The 20,748-nt window shown below is 39.4% G+C and overlaps 1 protein-coding gene across 7 annotated transcripts in view; it reads right to left on the bottom strand.

Moving 5' to 3' along the window:
• LOC105683568 overlaps positions 1-19,997 on the bottom strand; it is a 40,702-nt gene extending 20,705 nt beyond the window's left edge. For 2 of the 7 annotated variants that reach the window (XM_048652662.1, XM_048652663.1), the window contains exon 1: positions 18,657-19,987. The gene's annotated coding sequence lies outside the window, so the exon portion shown is untranslated. Of the gene's footprint in view, positions 1-13,274; positions 13,446-18,656 lie in introns of all 7 variants that reach the window. The other 5 variants (XM_020850975.2, XM_048652661.1, XM_020850976.2 and 2 more) reach the window with 5 other exon arrangements.
• Between the last annotated feature and the right edge of the window lie 751 nt (positions 19,998-20,748).

Below are 20,748 nucleotides of genomic sequence, written 5' to 3'. Positions count from 1 at the left end.
GAAGGAATTGAAATTTCGGACTCGTTTCCGAATTCCTTTGGCTAACGATGTTGTAATCTATTTCTTGGTACGCGAGGGCAGTATAACTTCCACCGATTGTTAACACGATATAGTCGTCGTCCGACCTCAATCCGGGCTTAAGTATCGAACGCGACCTCCGCCGTCGATGCTTCCTCTCGTGACATTGACGTCGCCGAGTTTTTTCAACCGAAGAAGGGAAGCTTCAACGACGACATGTAGATACACACCCCGTACGGTTACGGTGTAGCGTCTAAGCGTACGTAAGTGAAGTGCCTCTAAATTTATTACGCAATAAATCCAAGTTATGAAACCTTTAACCCCGTGCATTAGTTAAGAGAAAACTTCACCTCCGAAGCCAATTTAAACCGACTCCAAAGCTGATCCTAATCGCTGGCTTACGACGAAGCGAAGGAATTATAATCGCTTCGTCGCGACCTTAAAAATAGGGGAGAGGGAGCGAAATTTGTTTGTTTTTTTTTTTTTTTTTAAGAAAATCACAAATCCATATTATATACTTGTGTCGTACGATGTGCGAAGGTTCGGTTATCGTTGTTTCGTTTCCTTTGTGAAACTGAGGAGGGAATTTGAAAAAAAAAAAAAAAAAAAAGAATGAAGAAAAAAATCTGGGGTGGGACGTGTAGTACGATCGCCTCCGGCGAGCGTGTTATAAATTTTCTCTTTCCCTCGGGGAACTGGAAAAGTCAGTGTAGACGTAACGTATAAAGTCTTACGGGGATGTTGGAAACTGCGTTTCGGTGCATCATTCTCTCATGGGATGTACACAGAGGTTCTATATATAGATAGCTGTATCCCGGGAACGAACGTCCTAGCCTAGACCAGGTTGGTAGGGGTCGGCTGAATCGATTTGCATAATCCAATGGACGGATAAGCGTTTCTGTTTTCTAGTAGACATCGCTTGAATTTTCGATAGTTCTTTCACCGGACGCCGATCAGAGATAATAAAAGCTCGGATTTTAAACACGCTTCACATCTATTCTGCGACACACACGACCCGCCGATGTTTTAGAATTCCGAACGGAAGGCGTTCGTTTGTCACGGGAGAAAAAGAGCCTTCGTCCCGCGGGCGCCAGTGGTCCTTTACGCTTCAAAGTCGTATTTACTCGGGTGTCTAAACTGCGCGTCGAGGGAGCAAAAAGCTCCGGGCTGCCGGCTGCTGTTGCCTGCCGGCGGTTTCATCGCTAAATTACGTCTTCGCGTATCCCGTAGCGTCAACGATCCTGAGGTGAACGTCCCGTACTTTCTCGATCGTAAAATCGAATGACCCCATCTATAAAAAAAAACGTCCGATTCTCCGGAACCAACGCTGCCAAGGATTTCCATTCTAGCGTCTCCGGTTGGATTTTAATCCTCGTGCGAATTTTGGACTATTTTTTACAATATTTCTCTCATCGCGCGGGTTCTCAGGATCCCTGTGTCGAAAGGACGAGTCAATCGGGGCGGTCGAGGAGTTAAAAAAATTCGCGCGAACCAGTTTCGGTCGAGGATGTTACTTTCCTCGTAGAGTTGTCGCGCTCTGCAGTTGTTCATCGGTCGATTTTCAACAACTCGGCAGCCCCCTGGCTATGAAAATGAAGCATTGCATAACGAGTTGTCGTCGTATCCTAGGAGATAACACGTGTAAAACCACTTCGCATCCGGATATAGATGCGACAGTTATAATACTTGTATAATACACCACGTGCGAATCTCACCACCGCGAGCCGACAACCTGCAACCCGCACACGTTTTATCGTAAAGATTCTGCGCGTTATCACCTACATTCGATAAATAATTGCAATTGTCGGTTGCACATTGACAGAGTTAGAGAAAAAAAAAAAAAAGAAAAAAGAAAAAAAAAAAGAGTGAAAAAACCTTGGAACGATCGAACGCAAAGAATCGTTGGGTGGAAGAGGAATGGAACGGGGAAGAAAAACGTTTCGTTTCATTCGCCACCGCGTATCACATTTATCTATGGTAATACGGGGTACCCACTCGACGACTTGGAATTTTTATTGACGAGAAAATTGCTTATTCAAGTTCTTAAGTGGAATATAAATGTCCGAAATAAGTGGGTCTTCGATTATGGGAGAAAAAGATGTAGCTACACAACCGCCGGAGCATTACACAATACCACTGCAGGGGTGCAATTTTTTTTTTTTTTTCCTCTTTCTTTCTTTCTCCCTTTCCTGCGGATCTAAAATACTGTGTTATCTACTTTGGATGTATATTGGACAGGTATTAGATACATCGTCAATATGTTAATACAGAAAATGGACGTCGCTAAAGGGTTCGTACACATGAGTCTATATTTTACATCAATGACCGTGTATGTATGTACGTACACTAGTGCGATAGTTGTTGATTCTAGCACGCGATTCGTACGAGTCGATATGCCCGTAGAGCTCGCTTGAGCGACCATAATTCAGCCGTTCGAAAAGAGATTACAAAAAAGAAAGAAAAAAAAAAAAGAAGAGCGAAAAAAATTCATTAATACGTGATGCAAATGGCGCAGCTAATAACGCACGGAAAATACCCTATATCTACTACGTGCGTCGCTTCGACGAATATTAATCGTAGTCATGGACGAAAAAATACCGGGACAAAAAGAGGAAGAGGAAAGCCAAAAAAAGAAATGAGAAAAAAATAACGGAAGATAAGTTATAGAATGCCGATGTGAATCGATTCTGGAAGAATAGATTATTTAGAAAGCAATGATTTATCTTTTAATTGTTCGCCTGGACTGTGGAGGAAGCAATGAAATGATCGAGTACAAGGGTTCCGGGGATCTCCACGTATTGATCGTAGACTATACTAGGGAGGCACTGTTGAGGAGCTAGGCACCCCGCCGGAATTTCGGGGAGTGGTAATTCGGGAACCGGAAATTGAGCCAGTTTGTTTGAGGAGCGAAAGAGTGTTGGTGGCATACGAACGGGACAGAGAATCTGACTGATGATTCGCGATGTAGGTAGTTGTCGAAGATCGCTCGGCTTATAGATACATAAAGGTAACGGTGTATATATACAGGTACGCCGAAAGCTCCGGAAATGAGAATATAAACGATAAAGCGTTTACAACCCTCTTACGTTGAATTGAAATTGTGACAGGAAATTGAATTGCACATAATTCGTGATCGAAAGATGGTGAAATAAAAAGAGAAATCGGGACTCGAAGAATTCGACAAACGAACGAAGAATAATGACAAAAAATAAAGACATTTATCACACGGTAAAGAAGAGTGAAATTTCACGCGTGAAATTTTGAATAATTTTTCTTTCGAGAACGATAAATCTCTAAGTCCCTAAGTTTCTAGGTGCACTATAGTTATTATACCTATACAATTCGCAGGGGAATTGTTTCGATTCATTTTATATCTCCGCAGCCATTTTGAATGCGATAAACTTTCTCCATCCTCAGGGGTTTCTAATTGTCAGAACTGAACGGTCCTATTTATAGATATCAATTTCGTTTTTTTAATTCCTTCATTTTTGTTTCAAGATCCTGATGTGGACGACATCGAGATCGTTCCGCGTTTCGGTTATTTGAAAGACGAATAAAAATAAACAATTAACATTATTGCAACTCGAGTGCACGCGCATCGCGGGATCTCCTTGTACCATCGTCCGGTAAAGACACATGCACCAATGGGATGTTGTACAATAAAAAGTCGAAAAAAGTCAGAAGTAAAAAAAAAAAAAAAAAAAACCACGTCATATATTACGATATAATAGCACACTCGTGGGAAATCAATGACCCGATATTCGATCCACAGGAAGCCGAAAAAAGACCGGACAACTTCGGCTGGTATAATATCTGAATATAATATACGACTTCCGAATATCGCGAGAAAAGGATCAACTGAACGCAAAACAAAAACCTAAAAGAAAATTAACTATTTACGATCCGGCAAAGGATTTTGCTCAGCAAAATTTTACCGTACAGTATTAAGCTTTCGGCTTTTGCAGCTTGCTTTGCCGCGAAGTTTATAGCGCACGTCATGGTTAATCTTTTGGCTTAATTATAAGCACGTTAAATTAATATCGAAAGTTTACTCTGAGATTGAGGAGCATGTTTGGGACGAAGATTAAGTGTTGTTCGTTTTAACCCTTGCGCTTCTGAGGCAATTCTCGTTTTCTAGCAATAATATATAGGGTGAACTATAGGACGATTCAATTGTGCTTTCGAAATTATTTCGACTGCAGATGTACCGCGAATTAATTATCCATTTTATTCCAAACGTACGTACGTACGTGAAACCAAACGCGAACCGTACAGCGTATTCGAATCGGAGAAACGTGAGTTGTTTTTTCATTTATTTCTACAAATTCGATAACTAGAGGAAATTGAAAATTAATCAGTCGCAAAGCTAGGCAGAATTTGCTCAATTCATACACGTATTATACAGCCGGTGGGTGTAATTAGTACCTGGCACAAGTTCGGCAATTAACACTCGAGGAAACTTCGACCAATTAACCAACTTCTATAGAGTATTCCGAGGATATTATTACAATTCAACAATCAAATCATCCTCCATAAATTCCACCTTACAACAAGTCTGAAGGACCAATGTAACATCACAGACAGCGTAAACTTAATTCTAAAACTCTAGTTGAAACACTGTAATGAACAATTTCATCAATTGTTATCAAAAACGCTTTATTCGGAAGAAAAAAATAAACAAACGAACGAATGGAGAGAGAAGATAATGTGCGGAAAGAACGATGGTTAGTTTGTTTCGGGGGATTTAAAGGGATGAGAAAAAAATAAAAAACGGAAAAAAAAGCACACGATCCGGTGGAAAAATTGTAAAACTGATAGCGGGGTAACTGCGAACGATTAGGAGTGTGAAAACTGGGATGGAAAAAGTTCTTTTGGAGGGGTTTATTATAGTTGTATGTATCGGAAAGGAGTCCGAGCCGATGGGTATTACCGTAAAGTTTACCTCGGAGCTTTTGCTGCAAACGCTGCTAGTAGGTACTTTCGTTGTGGGTTCCGTTAGCCAACAAAAGACTGCAATACTGTGTCTTTGTTTATTCAGCGAACTACAATAACCGCACGACCCTCGTCGAACAAACTGGTAATTTCAATATTACACACATGTAACTTACACACATCCCCATGGCGCGCTCGCAATATTCAACAATGGAAAACCTGCAGGGCTGCGTACACCATAAAATTATTATAACTAAACAAAAGATCGTGTGCGATTTGCAAGTATGGGAGTTTACCGTTAAATTTTCATAAATTTCGCCTCGGTGAAAAAGGAGAACAAAAAAAATTATACCGCGCACGCGGTTATATGCATTTAATTAAGCTGAATAGCTCTGTGCAGGGAGTATGAAAATTTCCTCTTTTTTTTTTTTTTCTCAATACATATTCTCTTTTCATCTCTGTTACGTCGAACACGAAATTTTATGTTTGTCGGTATTAAAAAAGAATTCTATTTCGCTTAAAATTGGACGTGTTCTTTGTTCGAAGTGCAGACATCTACGTGGAATGTTTCCCTTCACTTTAATTTTTCCCCTCCATTTTATTCGTTCTTTATTTAATTTTTCTTCATTTTTTTTTTGTTGCGAAATTGGTGTTTGGCCGCGACGCTGTAGTGGCGCGTTTATTTCCTCCTTTCAGAATCCCGCGGGGTTGGAAACGGCGGTACGGGGTGGGTCTCCTGGGTTGGCAAAGTTATATTTGCGATTTCAAATTTAAAAAAACCGACGACCTTCTTCCTCCTTTCCCGGGGCTCCGATCCCTCAAAAGGTGGCGAGGACCTTCTGCCTCCGAATATATTAAAAGTTGATGTAGCGCGTCCGCAGGCGAGCGAGTATTGTGAAGGAAAATAAACGAATAATATTAATTATAGAAACGAAAAAAAAAATTTTACGGAAAAGTTAGCGATACCAATTAAAAACTAATGCTGGATTATCTTCCCGAGGAACTACGGAATCGTCGGGGAACATATTCATGAGCTGTACACGCACAGAAGTGAATCAAGGGAAGTGAGTTGAACAATTTTTTTTTCCTCACCCGAGTTCGGTCCTTTTTTTTTTTTTTTTAATAAATTCTTGAGAGAGGTTGCACTACGAATTTGAATATTTCTTACTTTACTTTTTTCGCTACCCCTGCGTTCGGTAGGTACATACAACTTGAATATTTAGGAGAAACTTGAGAGTACCTATAACTTTGTAAATTTGAATTTCATCTCCGGGTCGAGAATCTTCCCGGCAACCGGAAACGTTTGCTTATCCCGATAGTTACGTTCATATTTGAATTTTCCATGCGCATCGGCATTCGGTGAATTTTGCTTATTCGCTTTTACTCTTTCGTAATTTTTTCTTTTTCTTTTTTTTTCTGTTTTTTGTTTTTCTATCTTTTTTTGGTTTTGCGCAGCTACCGAGTTGAGACCTCGCGGGGAATATAACTTTATCATATCCCGGCGCCTCCGCAGGTACACGAGATGAACAGAAAGAATATAATGAAATTGCAGAATGAAAAAACAACCCCTTGAAATAAAAATATATCGCGCCCCATGCGAGCTCACCTCTAGTCTCCTCCCCTTCCCGCTCCCGTAACCGTGGAAGTGTTTTTTCTCTCGTTGATTTTTTCTTTTTGATTTTTTTTTTTTTTTTTTTTTTTTTTTTTAATACGATTCCTATTCCGCTACGAATCCCCGAGGATTTTTAGCTTGTATGGTAAGATCCTCAGACGTGATATACGGCGAGTATTATCAAAAATGATAAACGAAGAAACAATTATTTTATGAAACGCGTGAGTGTTTTTTTTTCCAGCTATTTCAGACGTAACCTTTGTACGTAGAAAATATACTATCCCCGATCCAATAATTTATTACATCGCGACAGGTAGGTATGTGAGTCGAATCGAATTTGGGGTCGGGTAAAACTTGTTACTCGGACTTTATATTTGATCAACGTGAGTTTTTGACGCGTTTTATCGCGGCCAACAAATTTCGCGGACGAGTCCCCGCAGCTACATGTATATGTATACGTACACTTGTACATAAGCATACCTATATGTATTACATCTGTACAACATACACATGTCTATATGCATGTTACCTGACGCAAGCTTCTATCTTGGTTAAAACGAAGTTAAGGGCATAGGTATATATCCATAGACATGCAGTAGGATCGAGGGAGATGAAGATAAAAGCAAGAAAAAAAAGGGCGGAAAATAGAAGCAAACGAAAGCAAAAAAGTCGCGAAGAAAGATAATGAAGGAGAAGGGAAGTGGAAAAAATGAAATTGAAAAGCTCGTTCATCATTATCTGCGGTGGAATTTTTCAATCGAAGAGTTTTCTGAAATTTTATAACTACGGCGACTCGCGGATTTTCTTATTACCGTGGAATCGCATTTGAAAGTAATGCGAATCTATCGCTTTGTACAATAGTGACGTACAATTTTCTTTGCCAGCGGAGCGAAAGCGGGATTTTCGCTCCGCTTTCGGAAGGAAAAATGAATCGTTGCTCGCGTACGCTACAACATAGGACAGAAGTGCGTTTTTCATCGTCTGGCAGACGAATAATTGGGGATAAAATCATCTCGAAATGAAAAAAACTACAACAGCCACGCACATTAAAATGTAATTCTTAGTTCCGACCTAATTTTCATGACGAATTCGGTGCATTAAAGCGATTTAGCTGCAGCCAGTTAATTCTACTCTTTCGCTGTCGGTCTAATCCGCGCGAGTCGCGCAGCGGAATCTCAAGTCTCAAGCGAGTTCTCAAGCCTCTTAGCGTTGATTAATTTTACACTGTCGTATTATATACGGGGAACCCGACTGACGCGTGCTTCATAATGATAACCATAATTCACACACACGCACACACGCGCGCGACAAAATTAGGAAACGAAATAAAATAATCTTGCATCCGACAACGTCGTGTGTTTTTTCATTTTTTTTTATTTTCCATTGTTCTTTCTAAACCTAAAAATCGGATCGAAGAACGTAGCCAGCGTCAATTCGATTAGAGGCTAATTTATCGACAGTGATTCGATTCGACCTTGATTAAATGAAGCCATCGAAACGACGTACCCGACGTTCGTTATGACGAATAAAATGCCGCATAGAACCGTGAAATTGTCGTCGACGAAATAGCCGATCCGAATGTTTACCCGCGATAATTAAAATTTCAGAGCTTAAATTTGGAACGAACGACTCTCATTACAGTCGTCGGTCGCACCTATACATATATATATACACGTGGACGTAAATTACAGACGTGCGGACGACAAAAGAAAATTTTAATTCCAACGACGATGCATAAATAAATCGCACGATTCGACGCGACAAAGTAAATCCGAATATGTATATATACACTTTGGTAAAATATGCAATTCGGTTTCAGAACAATGCGGGTATAACGACGATAATCGGATTGTCGTCAATTTGCGTATTCGGTTATAATCGTGCAGAAATCAATCAATGCAGTTTTATACGAACGCTATCTAAATTGTGACGCGATGACGTTCGAGTGTATCTCTAGCCCGTCCAACGATTCCATTGGCTCAATTTTATACGATCGTTGGAATATTAATTTCACACTACGCCTGTACGGACGTAGGCGTTAAATTGATAAAAAAAATTTACAAAATTTGATCCGAATTCCGCGCACCAACAGCACTGCATCAGAACCGAATGCCTTTTTTCTATATTCACCTTTCCTTTACTTTCGCGATGGCCACAAGTGCTAATTACAAGCAATCGTTAATAATGTATATCGAGCGAAACTATTTTTAACCCTTTCACGCGATTCGCGATATACGTCGTGTGTCGTACGTACATACGTAGGCACAGGTGTGTCGTACATGTGTGTGTGTTTCGGGTACCTAATGGCTTAGGTTACAATTCGGGCAAAAATGTACGCGCTATATCGTATCGTATGTATGCGTGAATATTAATATTCTTCAAAATTTAACGAATGACGTAAAGCTTGGCGGATGTTAGTTTGACTCGTGGTCGATGTTCGCTATCGATTTTCCCGATTATTATATATGGCTAAAAACCGGGTTCCGTCAAGGCACCACCACCACCAGCTGTGTTACATGTGTATAATGTAAATACCTATACACTTACTTACATACTTACGTACTACGTTCGCGAATTCCGCCGTTTGATATTTTTCTCATTTTAGCCGCGTTTCATGCGACATGCGACAAAATCCGAAAGTATGTAACACAAAGCGCCAGATTGGACGTACGTATACATTGTATGTATACGCGAACGTAAACACGCCAACTGGAAAACAATTTTCGCCCCCACCGCCCTTCAGATCTGATAACGTCGAATATAACGTGACTTAATTCTTCATTTTTCTATTCGTAATCTTATTCCATGTACCCCCTTGCCCACCCCTGTATTCCTATGTGCAGCTTTATATCATACACATTCAACCCGGTATCGCGATCTATACTGTAACACGTTATGTCGTACAAGGAAAGACTGCTCACTAATTGCTACCTACATAATTTTACCCTTTATTTATATCGTGTACTATACGTATACATGTATATGTACGCGACTATACAGACCTACCGATCGTGAATTACTGCGGCCTAACGTATATTTTACTTCCGCTGCAGACGTTTCGCAATTTTCAAACTCTACAGACTTCTACAATTAAACGAAGAAAGAGAAAAAGGAAAAAAAAAAAAAAAAACAAAGAAAAACGGATGTATAAAATGTATATATAGAAGCAAACCCTCGGAGTGGGTCGAAATTCTATGTTCTCTCCCTGCTCGGAATTTCGTATTTTATTTCATACTGGATTTAATTAATTTCGGAATAATTTCACGTCTATACCAATTTGTACGTCTCAATTGTTTTTTTTTTTTTTTTTTTTTTTGAAACAAAGTTTCGTTGATAATTCCGTTCTCCTTTTTTTCGCTGTTTTCTTTACGTTTTTTTTTTCTTTTCATCATCTTCTTTTACAGCATAAGGTGTTCGAGGGGGGGGTGAATTTTAGCTTTCCGCCGAAGAATCGCGTTTTATCTCCTCGCGTGTATACTCGTACGGGTTCGGTGTCTCGAGTATTGGGGTAGGTATAAGGGGTTGCGGGTCGCACGGAATCCCAACGGATGGTATAGGGGATGAAGAAATAGAGTACATACATATGTATGTAGAAAGGTACATAGAGTGTGCACACATATGTAATCAAGTTTCTCAGGCTTATCTTCTTCGTCAGATTATGATACACGAATATGTGGAACTCCACGCCCTACGCAGCTGCGGTGATTCGAGTAGAGGTACAAAAATTGTATGGCTCGAGATCAGCGAAAGAGAAGGAAGAGAAAAAAATAAAATAAAATAAATAAAATTGCAGGCGACGTCTCATTGAGGCCTTCAAATATTCAGGCTTCAACGTTTTATTTTTGGATGCCCGGAATTGGAGGTATTTGCTTATTTCTTTTTTCCCCCGAAGGAAAATTCAACCCTTTTCAAAGTTAGCGAAAAGAAAGTCTGCGACCATATTAATTCGTTTTGAAAGCGTTTTTTTGTTTTTTTTTTTTATTCTCACGCAGGTATCCGTGGTATGAAATCTCGTTGAGAACAAAAATTTGAAACACATCAAAAACACACTTTTCCGAATCCGTCCAATTTAATTAAACAAATATAAGGTTAATTTAATTTCAAAAAAACTTTGTTTTTTTTTTTTTTTTTGCGAAACAATTTCCAGGGATTACGATTACAGCTTGCGTGATGATGAAAGAGCAGGTTGTTGAGAAAAAAAAGGAGAGAAACAGAAGAGAAAAGAATGAAAAAATAACTTGTTTTGAGTTGTCGACGATGTCAGAGAGGTGTGTTGTTCACCTATGTGTATACACACACGCACACGGTGGACGCGAACGAAGGGGGAAGGGAGGGCATCTCTGGAGGCCAATTAGTTGTATTGATTCAGCGCTGACCCACCGGCTATACTGACCCAATCCCTTCCTCCCTCCTAATACAATCGCCAACCCTTGCAAGAGTTTTTCCCCTCCCCCAGTTTTCCTTCTCTTTTTTTTTTTCAGTCAACTTTTTCTCTTCCTCTGCACTCCCAGCTCCCTGTATGATGTTAGGCAGGTTACACGACGTCACGTACGAAACTTTTCCCCAAGTTAGTCGACAAAACGAAAGCGAAATTCTACGAGGATCACGATCGAAGATAGGCACCTAATTTTACACGTGCATTAACTTTTTTTTACAAGCAGATAAGCATTAGTTTAAACATTTGTACGTCACGTCGTTCTGTCGATTCTTACGATTAGTTTTATCCATTTTCTGGGGTGTTGACGAACGGTTGTGTGCGGAATTACGTATCGTACTTGAGGTATACATAGGTTCGGTGAGGTTTTGAGAAAAGAGGGTTGAAAGTTCTTCGTGTATAACCTCGTTTATTCATCCCGCGTCGATACACGCAAAACTAACTAACTGACTAACTAACCAACCCTTTTGTTTTATTACGGTTTATTCCGGGGATCGGTTTTTCTCTATACACGTACAGCTATCCCACATTCACCTATATTTACCCCAGGAAGAAACGTCGGCGTGTTTAAGCAACGATATATTCGTACGTTAAATAAATAAATGAACCGGAATGCGTACACAAGAAACCGGTATGGCGTAACGATGTATCTATCTACGTCGGTATGTATGTGCCCTACACAAAAAAAAAAAATATAGGGCATGACGTTGGGAAGCGAAGAGATTTCGATTATTCGATTATCCGATTCCAGGTACAGATATAGCTGCCAATTTGATTTCCGATTTCCATTCCAACTTCGATTTATATTACCATTGCTGTCTACGTACCGCGTACCCTCTCTATAAATATAATATGTATGATGCCTTTTTTTTTTACGATACGCAAGAAGGGAAAGGAAAAATCAAATAATATTATGTATAAAAACTTTTCGGATGTGGTCATATTATACCTGAATCGATTCAGATCATTACAAATATTGCACATACAAGAGGACAGATATATTATATACCTACACTACCGAAAGGTGAAAGTGAAACGGACATTTTCGTTTCATTTTTCATTGGATCTGGTTCTCACCGTGGGTGTTTCAAAAAATAAAATTGAAAGAAGGAAATAAGACGTGATCAAAATTAAAAAAAAAAAAAAAATAAGAGAAACTGATACCCTCGAGAGTTTTGATAAAATTTATCACTTTGAAAAATTCTCGGTAATTTCAAAACCAAAATCAATCAATCAATCAGACGAATGACGCGAATCAGAATGTACAAACAATTTAAATTCAAATGATAAATAAATGCCCCGTTTCCCGGTTCTGGGTAATTCAGGTTGACCTAAAAAACCGTGCAGCAGATTGTACGAAGGATATTTCAAATATGAATATAATCGCAGTATCGAGTGATTTATTCGGCATCGAGTGGATGTTACGTACAAATCTTCAAAAAGTCCTTTGACATACGCCTCCGAAATTTCCACATGGGTGACGCCAATTTTTTTCTCGCAGAAGAGCTTCTCTTTTTTGCCCCTATTTTTTTCAAATATCTTTACTTTTTCGCGAGTCGACTTACGGAGAGAAAATAAAATTCGATATAAATTTGACGTTATACATAATACACCGACGATAATCCGAAAAGCGATCATTCTTAGCCCATAATTCTTTTCTGGTATAAAATAAATTTTCGCGGACTTTCTACAAACGGATGTATTTTTTGCGCACGGATTTTCCGTCTGATGGGTAAGAAAATCTCAGTAAAATCCATTAAAAAAAACGTCCTTTTTAAATACATGTCATTACACGCACGTGCAGATTATCGAATCCCTTGATTAAAAAAAATAACATTATAGAGTGGATGAGAGAAGAAAAAAATAAAGAAAATAATGCAAAATGTGCATTATCCGTTTCGCTATGAAAAGCGAAGCAACGGGGCGTCAAAAATTAACCGACTCTCCCGGTGCAGCGAGGGTAAATATTTTAAATAGATACGCGTAAAATTTCCCTGAAAATATCTTGCAACGAGGTTAAAAATGCTAAAACTCGTTGATAGACGGATGAGCCGTACGACCCGTCAAAAGTCGCGATAATTTGCACGATTTTATCTGGACCGGAGCCAATCCGTTCCGTGCAGATCTGCATCAGCGTCGTCGCGGAAAAATTCGTTCGTCAAAATTTTTCGACGGGCTCTTCTGTTTTTTTTTTTTTTTTGCCTCTCCAAACTGACTTCCGATTTGTCAGATGTGAAAAAGCTCCGTATTCGTGTAGATGGAAAAAAAAACTCTCACCGTTATATTCGTTAGGTGCGGCTCTTGTGACGTTCAGCTTTTATTCCCAAGAGTTTCATCAACCAGATGGTTCAGCTACATGACGCCGCAAAAGCTCGTTACTCCAAATTGTATTCTCGTACACATCACGCTTACAACGTACGTAGGTGTAGGTAGTAGTAGTAGGTGTACCTATGTAAACGGTATATTTTCATCATTTATTTACTTATTTATTCATTTTATAGCTCTATGGTCAATCCTAACGTGCGCCCGCGCGGTAAAAATATCATAAATGTTGAATGATAGCGCTGAAAATCGTGCGGGGGAAAATAAAATTATTGTCTCTTTTTCTTTCTTCTATGCGATATACATACGTATGTGCAGCGCGGACGGAATTTATGATTCACCTATGCACATACAATTTACGTACACAACTATTTGCTGATCACGTATGCTAACGGCCAAGTGTATCGTGTACTGTATACGGTAAACATGTATATAATATACTGTATACGTACTACGTGCGAACTCGGATAAGAAAAAACGAAAAAAAAAAAAATGCAAAACGAAATTACAATGATTAAAGGGAAAAAGTAATGTGGCTTCGTAAATCCAGATGATATTATATCTGAATAGAAAAATTTATCACGGAGAGACTTTTTACGATAAGTTTTAATATCACGCGATATGCGAATATATCGGGCTTTCTCACCGCGGACCTGATAATTTTCATAAATTAGAATAATTGCGATAAAGTTGGTGTAATTTTTTCAGAGACCGGAATAGATTTTCATTCTCTTTCCCCACTTTGTTCGTTCGGATGTTGAACGATCCTATTTGAAAACCTTGTCCAGAATCCGAAAGGGAATTCTTCGTTATTTTCCCTCTCGAAACACCTGTTCATATACACACAGGTATGCGCGGTATGTACGTACGTAAGCGTACAGACATGAATTCGTATTGTTCTCTGATTTTTCTTTTTTTTTTGCTTTCCCTTTTTCCCGAAACCAATGTACAACAAAGCCCCGAAAAAAAGAGGGTGAAAAATCGTTAGAGGGATATAATTTCGTCGGATTTAAAAAGCGTCCTAATAAAATTTCGTCTGACCATCGCCTGACCGAATCTACTCGTACACCGCAGTGTTTTTCTTTCATTTTCTTTTTCTTTCTTTCTTTTTTTTTTTTTTTATTTTTTTTTATTGCTCTCTTTTCTACCCGTACAATTACATAAAGATTTACAACCATCGTTGCAAATTATAGAGCTTTCACTGCCTGTAAAAATCGACAAAGCGACGATAGAATGGAATTGTTTCGTCTCTATTTTCTATTTTCTATTTCTGTTTTGTATAGTACGACGTGACATGCAATACCTCCCGTCCGAGTCGGAGCCGTGAGAGGAGAGGGGAAATCTTTATTCTAGTCTAGCAGAGATTGGTTTTGCACCTCTTGTAGACGAGGAAGAAAATAACCAGATGAACGTACGTACATCACACTGTCATCAAAAGTCACTCTCTTGTTCGGCCGAACGATCCGGAGAATCTTTGAGCCCGCACAAGTGCGGGAAAAATCTATTTTAGACTCGCGACAGCATCGCGCGTGAGTAGGATGCACAGTGTACAGCGAAAGCTCTAGATACCGAACGCTGATGTGAATTATTTATACAGAAATACCGTCGCCTTAAAAAGCATTAATTTTTTCGTTATTTCTGTCTTTTCGAAAAGGAGGATCGATTATCTTCGGGCGTACGATTAATTTCAGTAGTACGATAAATGTTATCGAATTTATCACAATCGAAGAATACAACTCCGAACGAATCGGATTGACGAAGAAAAAACGATCTACTTTCCTTTGACGTTTACAATATTTTTTTCACGGAACAATGTTAATAAACTTTTATCATTCATCGTTTTTTTCACATCCGTTGCCGCGACGCGGATCCAGAAATATTGACGTTTCCTTCATTTTTCCAAACGTCTCTGAACGAATTTGTCTCTCTCGGCGAATCGGATCACTCGGTTGTCGTTAGTCAAGCGAAAGTTTCGGCGAAATTCGGAGTGAGAAAAAAATAAATCTCCGAAACGTTGTACTTCTTTCCACTTTATCTCGAGTTTTAAATATACACACCTAATGTAGACACATCCCCGATATTTACTCGCCCTGTCGAGATCATTGAGCCGCACCGGCGACGTTAGAAACCTAAAAATCATTCCGCCCCGTACATTTTCATTTATTTTCTCGTCTCGTGCTTGCGATATTTCGGCTTCAGCGACGCGAATCTCGTTCGGAATCGCGCGACTCGTTTCTCCGGCCGATGTCGCCGTGGCTTAAAAAAAACGAAAAAAAAAACGAACAAAAACGAACAAAAATTTCGCGACTCTTCGACGTTTTCTCTCTTCTTTTCTACTATCGTTCGCTCCGCGTACGCTTTCGGTGGGAAAAAAAATGGAATAGAAATTTATCCGATACGGTGTACAGTTGGATGTTACGTCTTCGACAATGGGTTACATGGACAGCTCGGTTGATCGCTGCATATAACATCGTGTGTTCGATAATAAAAAAAAAAAAAAAAAAAAAATTGCCAACCGTATAGGGTTGCCGGCTTTTCACAGCGCCGCTATAACCTGGTAATATGTGCATAGTTGATAACTAAAATCGATTCTGGTACGGTCTATCCTTGACGCACAACGTGACCGTTACATGAATTTCAATAGCGACAAATCTCATCGTAATCCGCGATGCAGTTCGCGCGCCGATCGAAACTCACTCTGTGAACAAATATTGGGGTAACGATATGAAAAGGAAACAAGGATCGAACGGATACGCGTAGTTGGTACCCAACCAAAGATTAACGTACGACTTTTTGAAATAGAATTAAACCAGCTGCGGGAAAATGAAAGAAAAACTCGAAGAGAAGCGAAATGAATTTGACGATAAGCGTATCTGGAAACAATCACTTTTTTAGGCGATTGTCAAATTTCGAAGTGGGCTTTACATCCCGTGGTGAAATTTCGAATAGTCACTTATCAAGACGACGACGACCCTGAAAAACCTCCTTGCAGGATTCATCGAGCGTTCGCCATGTGATCCGTGGGGTAGGCCGCAAACGGGGAACATTTTCCGCTCGCCCAATAAGTGAAAACCGACCACGAAATTCGTGCGTAAATTCGTGCGCAACGACACGATTACCCGCGAGTCCGTTGGAGTGCTCGTTGTAGAATTCTTATATTTGTAAAACCGTTTGTCCGGACGTCGGTGTACGACGACTGTCACGAACGATGTGGAATTACTGGCGCGGGCGAGTAATCGTGCCAGGGGCGGGCGATATTCGTCTCCGTAAATGAAATTCGACATGGCCAAGTGCAGTGACCTGGTTCAATGCAGTGTTGCGTGTCAAAGTGCCCCTGTATACGTGCGGGCTAATGCGGTGTACACGAATGTTATATCTCTCGTCGCTCGATTACGCGCATTATTTTATGAATGAAATAATTTCAGAGAGACCATTGCGCGAATTGGGTAACCGGGATGCGCTCGCGCGTCGGATCGCTGGAAAATTCGTAGCGGGTGAATCGGACTGAAGGAAGAAATTCTTTTCAGTTCTTTTTTTGCCATTCGGACGATGTTGATGCAACGCGATCGTCGCGTATTAATTTTCAGGAGCGCTGCACTCGCGTATCAGGTGAGTATGGATTTATTTTATTCATGGACACGTTATACGTACGTGGAGCACGTAAGCTCTTGGTTGTTTTATTGGTATACGAACAACGCGATACCGAACAACTTTGGGACAGAAAAACCTCGGAAAATTGATTAAATAAGCATACGACACGCACTTACAAAGCCATAGCCGTCGAAAAAGTTGAAGATTTCGGATATATACAGTATGTATCGCGATACCATCTGAACTTTGCCATTTCCTTTCCTTTTTTTTTTTCACAATTATTCGGTGATCAACGCCTTTGAATCCGACACCGGCGAGTATCGCGTTATCGCGAAATTAATCAGCCGTGAAAGGTGATCGCACATGGGCGACAGGAGAAAAAAAATAAATAAATAAAAGAAGAGAAAGAGAAATAAAAAAAGTCAATTTTGTCCGCGGAACTGGAAGGTGATCGTGATTTCTTTGAGATGTTTTATTTCCTTGTTCTATTTCTTTATTCAATTATTTTATATTGGCTTCCATTTTCAGGTGAATTCTTTCATCGGGTTTTAACAATGATCCAAAGGGAAAGAAGATATCTTTTTTTTTATCATTAATTTATTTTTCTTTCTCCTCTCCTGGTATTTCAGCTAATGGATTTTTACCATACTATATGAATTCAAGTATGTATACATAGGTACGTGTGTATCTATATAACTCGTTTATATCTCTGTGTCTAGTCAATAAAACGACCTTGCCAACTCTACAAAACGAGCTTAATAACGCAAACTAAAGTCTCGTGGGACTCGTAATGGGATTAATATCGCTCTTTGTAGCCTCTGTTATATGTACGAAATGTATATATATATATATAAATATAAGTATATATAAATATGTACATGCACATAGGTTCTTCTTTCTTTTTTTTTTGTTTGCCCTTTTCAAAGCCGCAAATTATTTTATTATTTATTAAACTTCGGGGGTCGCCATACGCCGCGGCACGATCACCACCGACAACAAGGTGGAGGAAAGGACGAAGGAGATGATCGCGTGAAAGAAAAAAACAAAAAAAAGAGAGAAAGGAAAAGACTGTGTGACCCACTCCGGAAATATCACAGATTTCTCGACTCCTTTTTGGCTATTTCCATGGCGTATATCCAGGTACGGTGGGAACAGCTGAGTGTCGCGTTAGGGGTTGAAAATAATTGAGAGGACTGCGACCTTGTCTTGCGAGGATTATTCCATGAATCTCGATGAAACCGTAATTTAAGTCGGCGCAGGTTCGAGGAGGCTGAGTGGGGGGGGGGAGGAGCTGGAGTGCGATTCATCTCAATAGATACAAGTTAAACGAGAACCTTCGCGTTATTATCCAGGTGAAAAGCCTCGGTAATACGTATCTTTTTTTTTATTTTACAGGATATAAATCGGGGGTTGGTGAAATAGCTTGATAAATTTTACACTTCCTCCACCGTTACTAGAACAGATCTCTCGATCGATGGATGCGTCGGATGCATAAAAGAATGGAGATTTGATTAGATTTTTTACGATTCATCCGGGTGGATAATGCGGTTGACCTTTCGTGTAGTCGAAATTTACCCTTCGCATTACATCGAGAGTTTATCTCCTGAATTACCAACCTTTTTTCCTTAATCTCTTCAATTAATCTCCGGTATACACTTACAACGCAGCTTCCGCTTCGAGTTTTTTAAAAGGATTACAAAAAAAAAAACAGGAATTCAAAAGATATAAAAATCTGCTTTTCCTCACCTCGATATTATCACCCTCTCCGTCGTTTGTCAGTACTCTTCGGTCACATGAAAAATCACTTGTAACGCCACTGACATTCATTTTATTCATCTCACACGAAATGATCATCGTACCACTGTTATCGAACGATTATTGACGATAAAACAACATCGTGGATGTATTTCGTAAAATTTTTCTCTTCGTTGTTTTTAAAATATCATTATCAATCGAAAATTACACGTAATTATACACAACACCGAAACTTTTCAAATTTTCAGATATTTTCATCATCATATCTTTCATCACATAATTATACTTATCCTATTCAAGAATTTTGAAAATATGTGAAAAAAACATTTTTACATCTCGTCACCCTTTGACGATATAGTAACGATATCGATGATGATGATGATGATGATGATAGAATCGTCCTTGATTCCCGCACAACGTTTTTCAATATTTTCTATACCTATATTGCATGAATAATCTATGTTGTCGAGGTCAGAATACCGGAATGGAAAATCCAAAAAAAAATCCAAAAAAAAAAACCAAAAACAAAATGGTGATTCAAAAAAATATATTCAGCACTAGTTATCCGCTTTTTTTTTTAAATTTTAATCAATTTGCTTATAATTTTTTTAATCCCTTTGGAGTTATTTTTTCTTCTTACAAACCTATTCTCGCGTATTTGAACGAGTACGAATTGATTGGCGGGTGCGCGAACACTGAATGCGGGAAGAGTGATTTTCCGTGGAGAACCGTATCACTCCGAAACAGAAAGGTCTTTCACTATCTCGACGATAAGACCGACGTACGGCGCCACCTGCTAGCTGGCGTCGCGACGCCGACGCTCTTTATCGTCTTCTTTCTCTCTCTCTCTTTTACACCGCTCCTCATTGTTTATAACATTGTTCCTAATGCAGATGCTGCCGATTGCAGCGGAACAATGGAAAATTTCAAACAGACAATTTAACGGTGCACCAAATCGCGGAATTCCCCGAAAATGAATTCCAAAATACATCCCCATCATAAATACGGAAGTTTGCAGTTTTACATATAAATTGCTTTTACCACTTTTCATTTTCAACCCCGGGAAAAATGATCGTTTCAGGCGTCCGTATTTACCGAATTGGTGCATTAGAATGTGAAATTAAAATTAATGTTGTTTCAAAGTTCGTTTTCGTTACCCCGATCGTATCTGCGGGGAAAGGAGCCTCGTTTGAAATTTTTCCTGAATAAATATACGACCCATTCTTCAATTTTTTTCTTCATTCGAACCGCGATCCGTGGGAGGAAAATAATCATGCTCGATACCATGATAAATGAATAGAAAATGGAAAGTAAATTTTCTCACCCCATATTTCGGAGGGATGCAAAAAAAAAAAAAAAAAAACGAAGAGAGAAGAGTAACGTGATCACCCAAATGTGAGAACCCGAATTTTTATAAGTTTGCAAAAAATGGACAACGAGAAAAACCTCACTCCACATTAACGAGCTCTTAAATCCACCGAATCGTGCTCTTCGTGTTAATTATATTTCCCTTTGTCACTCTACATGCGTATTATACATACTTACGGCGTACACAGAAGAAAGATGAAGAGATGGAAAGATGAAAAGATGAAAGCAGCTCGCGGTAAGCGCACATCACATAATTATACATACCGCATACGCGTATAATGTATAGATACACGTCATGTACACGTACACGTTGAATTATTGTACGTTTCCCTTGAATCTGTACAATGATAAAATTCATAAGGATAACGGAGGAAACAGGAGAGGGAATCGTATCGCGTGCAGGTTATTATACTCGGTTGTTGTTCACTACGGAAAATGAGGATGAGGAACCCTACGATATACACGACGAACATTACAACTTCGTGTGTTAAGTATGAGGACAGCTTAACCTGGAACATCGCGATTCCCGTTCTATACTTCTACGCTCTTGTAATCCTCACCGATCCTCTCCGCGGGTTCACCGAATAACATGCCGCGTACTAGTTACACTCACGTTATTATCCTTACTATCCATAGTTGAAACTTGCGATAACGAAATTGTACAACAACTGACATTTTTTTTTCTTTTTTCGTTCTTCCGCCTTCTCTAAAATCG

This window comes from Athalia rosae, chromosome 3 (genome assembly GCF_917208135.1).
Source record: "Athalia rosae chromosome 3, iyAthRosa1.1, whole genome shotgun sequence".
Classification (NCBI taxonomy): Eukaryota; Metazoa; Arthropoda; class Insecta; order Hymenoptera; family Athaliidae; genus Athalia; species Athalia rosae.
The sequence above is the reverse complement of the archived record's forward strand: the minus strand, read 5'-3'. Positions and strand labels throughout refer to the sequence as shown.